The sequence below is a fragment of the Xenopus laevis genome, chromosome 9_10S, assembly GCF_017654675.1.
Source record: "Xenopus laevis strain J_2021 chromosome 9_10S, Xenopus_laevis_v10.1, whole genome shotgun sequence".
Taxonomy (NCBI): Eukaryota; Metazoa; Chordata; class Amphibia; order Anura; family Pipidae; genus Xenopus; species Xenopus laevis.
Genome location: NC_054388.1, coordinates 22,387,918 through 22,395,444, shown reverse-complemented (window position 1 = coordinate 22,395,444; position 7,527 = coordinate 22,387,918).

Sequence of the window (7,527 nt, the reverse complement as noted above, 5' to 3'; positions counted from 1 at the left end):
ACTTAGTTTTCTGCTTACCAGGGTATGACAGAAGTTAAAGAATCATGTTTTAACTATAACATGGATTTCCATTGCAGCAAAATGAAAAACATCAACCTTTACTTTATTAAAGGGAATTTACCAAAAACATGACAGCAACAAGAAATTTGAATACGAGATTGCCCTCCTTCATAATTTGGTTTCTAATATAAGTTTCTAAGTTAATATAAGTTTGGAACTTTCCTTCCCACACACAGGGAAAATCTCTATGCATATCAATATTTTTATGTACTAAGCCCAGCATTCGTGGTTACAATGCTATGTTCATGTTTATGTTTCAATTAATATGTATACGTTTCACAATTCTTTAAATCCATTACTCTTGCCTTTACCTTCATTTTGTATTTGCTGGAATTGTAATGAGATAATTTCTCTCTTAATAATAATCATAAACTCAGGCAGAGCTTAAAACTCAAGGTAGACTTGATATTTCTCAAACAACGATGTTGATTGTATTATTGGGAAATTCAAATTTTGTACTACCTCTTGTTATTGGAATCATCGAAGAATATTTCATTGGTACACTGTTTGAAATGTGAATGATATGTTTTCATTTGATTTTTGTTGTTAAGTCAATTAAAAATATAGGTTACTAAATTGCAAAATATTGGCACCATGTGTATATTGGTAAGGATCTGTAACCTAAAGAAATGTATACCTTTATACCAAACCCACATTTTAACTCTTCCAAGAGTCACTTTGACCTCCACTCTAACCTTCCCTTTTCACTTTTTCCCTACCTTTTTTTTTGTTCTTCTTGTGCCTTCACTTGTCAAATAACATGTCCTTTCACATCAGCAAATAAATAGAAATTGCAGTCCTGTAACACTGCTGTTTACTCTCTACAGCAAAATAGATATAGAAAAGGATTCCAAATGTATCCATTTCATAAATTATTTTATTGTGCTTGACTTATGTGCTGACTTGGTTGCTCATCTTACCAATTAATTCATATTGTTTTCCTAAATCTAAAGTTCGTTGGAATAAACAACATATTTACAGTCTCACTTAAAGCATCCTACTGTCAACATAAAATTTGATACGGCTAGCAGGGTTTACAATCTGTACAGCCTCTTGACCTCATAGCACTGTGGAAAAACCTACAGGCTCTGCCTTTATATCTGTTAGTGGAACATCATCAGTAATGTTACCTATAAAAATGGTCGAAATGTCTAAGTTTAATAGCACTGGCAAAAGATAAAGAGAAAAGGAATAAGGTCTTGGGGAGGAAGATAAACTACTTCAAACCCAGTTTGTGTCAGGGGTATGATATGCGCTAATGAGACATGCTTTAAATGAAAGAACGATGGCACAACCAGAGGTTTACCTCTGGGAGCACCAGCCATCTGGTACATTTCAGTCGTTTATCTGCATCTGTCTACATCACTACAGAGAAACTAGGTTTTACAGTAGGACATCTATGGTCTAAAGCAACATTGATAAGTAAAAGGTGTTGGGGAGCAACACTAGCATGAAAAATGTTCCTGGCGTTCCAAATAAGGGCTGTGATTGGTCATTTAGTAGCCCCTATGTGGATTGTCAACCTACATTGAGGCTCTGTTTGGCAGTACACCTGGTTTTAATGCAAGAAAACTTGCCTCCAAGCCTGGAATTCAAAAATAATCACCTGCTTTGGAGAGGTTGGAGAGCAACATGTTGCTCGCGAGCTACTGGTTGTGGATCACTGGTCTAAAGCCACCATTTTGGATTCTGGTTGTTGCTATCACATTTGACAGTCAGCAAATCCACCAGCCATGATGTGAAATGTCAAATGTTTAATTGATATTGGTTCTCAAGTTTCCTCCATGACCCATCAATATTTTACCAAAAATTTACCTGAAACTATGGTTTCTGTGATACCCGACATAACACTAAGGGGCAGATTTACTAAGCTCGAGTAAAAAGTTAGAATTTCAAAAAGTTTGAATTTTGAAGTAAATTTTTGGGTACTTCGACCATCGAATAGGCTATATTCGACCATTCGACTTTGATATGAACTATTCAAAGTAAAAATCGTTCGACTATTCGATAATCGAAGTACTGTCTCTTCGACTTCATACTGTTAGCCTATGGGGACCTTCCAGAGCATTTTTCTAAGTTTTTTTGGTCGAATAGAAATCCTTAGATCAGTCACTAAAAATCGTTTGATTCTAATGATTTAATCAGTCGATCGAACGATTTTTATTCAACCGCAGGATTGCCAAATTTGTTGAAAAAACTTCGAATTCGATATTCGAATTCGAAGTTTTTGAATTTGATGGTCGAATTTTGACATTTTTTGTACTTCGAAATTCGACCCTTGATAAATCTGTGATAAATAGTGAATAGTGAAAATACAGGTAAATGGAGGGCACACCTAATTCAAACAATAAAGAAGCAAACATGCAGTGAGAGGTGCAACATAACCCATAAGTCGCCCCTACCGAGAAACTAAGTACAACATATACAAGAAAATAGGTCTGCACACTCAAACAGGAATCGTTAGACTCAGGTGGTAAGATTGAAATATACTTTACTAGTTAAAAAAACAGCCAGACAGTAACATAATGTTTACAGAAACAAAAAACATTTCACATGATTATAATATACATACCACCCTTAGGTACAAAAAAAGGCAGACAAGAAACTACAAGCAGCGGATACACCTGCAAAAATGAGAATAGCCCCAACGTTTCGGCAAATAGCCTTTGTCAAGGGGATTCTGATGTGTAAAGGAACTAGCAGTGGAATAAATACCCTCTTCAATTATGCGTTTATTTCTGATTCCGCGCGCTATCCGAACTTCCGGATCTGTGACGTCACACGTGCCTACGTCACTTCCGCCGATAATTTATTCAGCGTAGTGACGCGGCTCCCTCAACAACTATTACCTCGGGTAAAGATAACGCGAGAGCAGAGAGTGGAACGCATGGGTGCTTTAGAGCCTGCGTAGTGAGATATATCTTGGCAATCACGCCGTATCCTAGCAACCCCAGCGTTTTCACTACAAATAGGAAATCGGACATTAAGCCTATTATGGTAATCAAGTGTCAACCCCAATATAATAAGTTTAAAGTGACATTGCGATTAATAATCCAACACAGACAGTGTTTAAGCACTATTATGTATGTATAATTCAATTAAATATCGTGACAATCAATTGGCCATATTGTACCAATAAGACTACATTAAAGTGACAGTGCTAAAAATTCATATAGTGAAATAAAATACCAAATAAAGTGCAAGTTGCATAATACCATATAACAAAATTATAAAAAATTGTTTCATATAGAAAAAGTATATATTGCAGTTCATCCAGTGTTGATCCAGTATAAATATAATGTCCAGTGAAAATTGATCACATGCTCTCCAATTCTCACGGTTAGGGATCTAGTTGTCTCTCCCACATAAATCTTTCCACATGGACATTTTACCATGTAAATAACATGGTCTGTCTGACAATTGATATAGTCCCTCATTTCATAACTTTTACCACTCATTGGATGATAGAATTTGTCAGTACGGACTACAAAATTGCAGTTAACGCACCTCCCACATCAGTTGCGATTCATGGGAATAGAACAGGTCAAGAGACCCCCACGAGGTGGAAATAGGGAACTACTTCTCAAACAGAGGGAGCACACCCTGTGTTATTTAATCCTACCTATGAACGACATGATCGTTTTTTAATTAATATGATTGTCTTCACGTTAGTTTTTACGATGGATTTGATGAAGATATACCACGTTGGTGATCAATTTTCACTGGACATTATATTTATACTGGATCAACACTGGATGAACTGCAATATATACTTTTTCTATATGAAACAATTTTTTATAATTTTGTTATATGGTATTATGCAACTTGCACTTTATTTGGTATTTTATTTCACTATATGAATTTTTAGCACTGTCACTTTAATGTAGTCTTATTGGTACAATATGGCCAATTGATTGTCACGATATTTAATTGAATTATACATACATAATAGTGCTTAAACACTGTCTGTGTTGGATTATTAATCGCAATGTCACTTTAAACTTATTATATTGGGGTTGACACTTGATTACCATAATAGGCTTAATGTCCGATTTCCTATTTGTAGTGAAAACGCTGGGGTTGCTAGGATACGGCGTGATTGCCAAGATATATCTCACTACGCAGGCTCTAAAGCACCCATGCGTTCCACTCTCTGCTCTCGCGTTATCTTTACCCGAGGTAATAGTTGTTGAGGGAGCCGCGTCACTACGCTGAATAAATTATCGGCGGAAGTGACGTAGGCACGTGTGACGTCACAGATCCGGAAGTTCGGATAGCGCGCGGAATCAGAAATAGACGCATAATTGAAGAGGGTATTTATTCCACTGCTAGTTCCTTTACACATCAGAATCCCCTTGACAAAGGCTATTTGCCGAAACGTTGGGGCTATTCTCATTTTTGCAGGTGTATCCGCTGCTTGTAGTTTCTTGTCTGCCTTTTTTTGTACCTAAGGGTGGTATGTATATTATAATCATGTGAAATGTTTTTTGTTTCTGTAAACATTATGTTACAGTCTGGCTGTTTTTTTAACTAGTAAAGTATATTTCAATCTTACCACCTGAGTCTAACGATTCCTGTTTGAGTGTGCAGACCTATTTTCTTGTATAAATAGTGAATAGTGAACAGCCTGTATGACCCACTGGGGTTTGTAGCACCCATCACCATACAAGGTAAATCCTTGCTAAGACAGCTATTAGAGACTGTTAAATACTGGAACACTCCCTTACCAATTGATAAGCAATCAAAATGGGAGTCATGGAAGCATTCTTTAAAGGCCCTGGAAGAGCTTCACATACCTAGGTGCTATACTTCAAATTCTCTTGCTGCCAACCAGGAGAGAGAGAGCCATGTTTTCTCAGATGCATCTACTGAGGCCATAGCGGTTGTGGCCTACCTCAAGGATCACTCAGAATCTACAACTTCTGCAGATATCTTCGGTCTCTTGGATCCAGACAGAGACTTTGAGATTCATCCTGAAGTTTCAACCCTTGTCAAAAAAATTGCTAAGGATGGTGCCACAAAGACTTTCAATGGGCCCATCACTTAACTTGTTTTGATCTTACCCTTTGGGGATTGAACTCTGATTTGCTTCATCAATACTTAAAACAGAGACTCCCACGGATTCTAACAGGAGAACCTACTAAAGACATTGGGTTATTTTACAATGCCATGTTTATTGCATTGCATGCTTGTTTTTCAAATCTCAGGAAAGATCTTCAAGCAAAACTGCTCAATGTTTATTTTGCCTTTTCATACCTGCCGTTATGTTTATTATAATATTGTTTATTATAATATAGTGGTATCTAAAAATACCAGACGGGGAGTATGCTGCCCCAGCAGTTATCAGGGTTAGAATATATATGTTTAATTGCTTATGTTTGTATGCATACCCATTGTTATGCTGCCACCTAGTGACCAAAGCTATTCAGCAGGCTCTGTATTTTCTTGTTTGTAAACCCTCTTCCTATTCCTTCCTTATGTGTGACGTCATTTCCTCCCATCATCCTCTTGTGTTCCTGCATTCTATGAGTGAGGAGCTACTCTAAGGGTTAGGAAGGAAATACTCTTTTTGACCTGCAGCACTTATTCATCCACTGCTAAATTTGTCTATCCACCTCAAATAAAGCAGCTTTGTGGACTACAAGTGTTCAGCTATCTGGCAAAGATTGCCCTCAGTGGTTGTTACAGCTCCATACAGGCCCAGCAGGGAGGTCTCACTGGGATTCAGCCATTATTACAGCAATTGGAGTCAGAATAAAGTGGATGTTCTGTGGTTCAGGCTAGGCAATTCTATCATTTACTGCAGAAAAGAAACCCTTCCCATATTAATGGTGACATCTCCTTCTCTGTAGTACCTGTTAATATATTACTACTGTCAGCTGCAATGTCCCATGTAAGAAAAGGCCATTTATGCTGAAACTGTAAATGTATGTATATATTGTCCTGTGCCTTTTTTCAAAGATAGAGTGTGCATACCTTTAGTTAGTTTAGTGAGCCTTCTGAGTCTCTTTTCTATACATTCAGCATTTCAACATTTTAACATTTTGTTAGCTCCGGCAGCTTCAGACTGGCTCTGAGTGCTGTAAGCAAGTGTGTTAACTACTTTTATTCCCAAAATGTTTCCCAGTACTGATTTGCCTGATAGTGCTACCTTTCAAAATATCGATAGGCTGTATTGACTTTGGTTTACGTGTATGCAGACCAGGATTTGTGGCAAAGCCATAAAGGCCTTGGCCTAGATTGGCAAGATTTTAGGGGCAATGCAATTCCAATTTTGCGCGTACTTTATGGATCAAACCCTTTTTATTGAAATCCCCTAGCCTACATAGACCCCTCCCTACTCCCACCCAGCCTAGGTGCTACACCGGGCAAATGCCCCTAACCTTTTACTTAGCCCACGGTGCAGATTCACGTAATCGAAGTTGACTGCAGCTATCTTCTTTTCTTCGGTAATCTTCGTGAATTAAGTGCTGCATTGGCGCATGTGCAGTTGGAGTAGTCTGCTGGTCTTTTAACCTTGGCCGAAAGTCACGGAAATTGACAAAGTGCAGGAAGAAGACCCAAAGATTACTGTAAAGAAGAAAATGGCGTCCGTAAACTCCAATGCCCTGAATCTGCAACAAGGGGTAAGTAAAGAGTTAGGGGCATTTAACGAGGGTAACACCTAGGCTGGGGGGGAGCAGGGAGGGGGGTCTATGTAAGGTAGGGCAGTAGGGAATTTTAATATAAAGGGTTTTGTTCTCCTTTATAAGCAGCTTTATTTACCGAACCTCCTTACGAATCCTCCTTACGCGTTTTGTGTTTTCCCACACGTACTCATAGCCATGTTCTAGAAGTATTGTTCGGTAAATAAAGCTGCTTTTAAAATTCACTACTGTCTACTGATCTACTGAACCCACGCTGTGGGTTCGTGTCGCTGCACCCGGACCATAGACCTGGAGTGGTGAGTGACCTGTAAACATTGAATGCATTTGAACGCAAACTTCTAAGCGATAGGTCTGGGGCATTTGCACCCCGAGTCAACCCACTCAGTCATAGGGTGAGCTCTGCAGTAAATAAAGGCTGCATATTGAAAATGGGTATATAAAGGTGGCAGGGTTAAGATTTTAGGGGTGTCATGCCGCCCATCTGCATTCTAAGGAGCACTGGGGATGTATACTCCTGTACGCGTAATCCCCTAGTGGTAGCTGGCACTAGGACCCTGCAGTGTATTATTTTTAGATTTATTAACACAGATCCTCAACTCAAGATGAGAATCTAGCCTCAGGTGGTAGTACAGTATGTATATTTTTTATTTCTATAGCTCTGTTTATGTTCGCAGTCCCATACAGTAGAACAGACAATTAATAGAGAAAATGGGAACCATTAGGATAAAAATACAATGTACAATAATAATTACAAATAAATACAAAGTACAGTTACAATAAAGATTAAGAGCTTAGCGTCAGAGACAAGAGGATGCCATGC